Raw genomic sequence first — 705 nt, 5'->3', positions numbered from 1 at the left:
CTTAAACTTTCTACCTTCTCGGCCTCCATCTAGAAATTGAAGCATTTCAAAACTCCAAAATATTAACACAGATATAGGCCAGCACTATTTAGTATCAGGAGACTGCCTGTTTTACACTACTGAGAACAGTCAAAATATGAAATGCTTATGACTAAAGAAATACTGATACCGAATAATGAGCCCACAACTGGAACTTCAACGTTTACTACCCAGAGACAGGATGCTCTTTTTTATTTCCTTATCTACTTATCTGTTAAATAGCAAAACAATGACTAGAATTCAGCTACTGTTCAACTGATGGGTTCTGGGACTCTCCAAGATCTTGAACTGAAAAAACTTTCTCCATTTAAAACCTGTACTTCTCACCACACAGTTAATCTACTACAGCTTGTTGCCCACATAAATTATTCAATAAATTCAAGTAGCTCTAAGCCTATTACTAGAGCCATGTGCTAAAATACTACTGTTCTTCGAAATTCATCCAGCTCTAGCCAAACAGCCTCCTTAGCTCTTACTTTAATTATCTAAATTAAGCTGAAGCCGGGGATACAGCTCAGCGGCAAAGTGCCTGCCCGGCAAGTTCAAAGTCCTGAGTTCGATTTCCAGTACCAAAAAAAAAAAAAAAAACTACTAACTAAAAATAAGTAAGTTCATTAATTAAACTGAAGTCCAGGGTACACCTCAAAGTTACAGTGTTAAAGACTT

This window comes from Chinchilla lanigera, unplaced genomic scaffold, assembly GCF_000276665.1.
Source record: "Chinchilla lanigera isolate Chin_1 unplaced genomic scaffold, ChiLan1.0 scaffold00038, whole genome shotgun sequence".
Taxonomy (NCBI): Eukaryota; Metazoa; Chordata; class Mammalia; order Rodentia; family Chinchillidae; genus Chinchilla; species Chinchilla lanigera.
Note: the sequence above shows the minus strand (reverse complement) of the source record.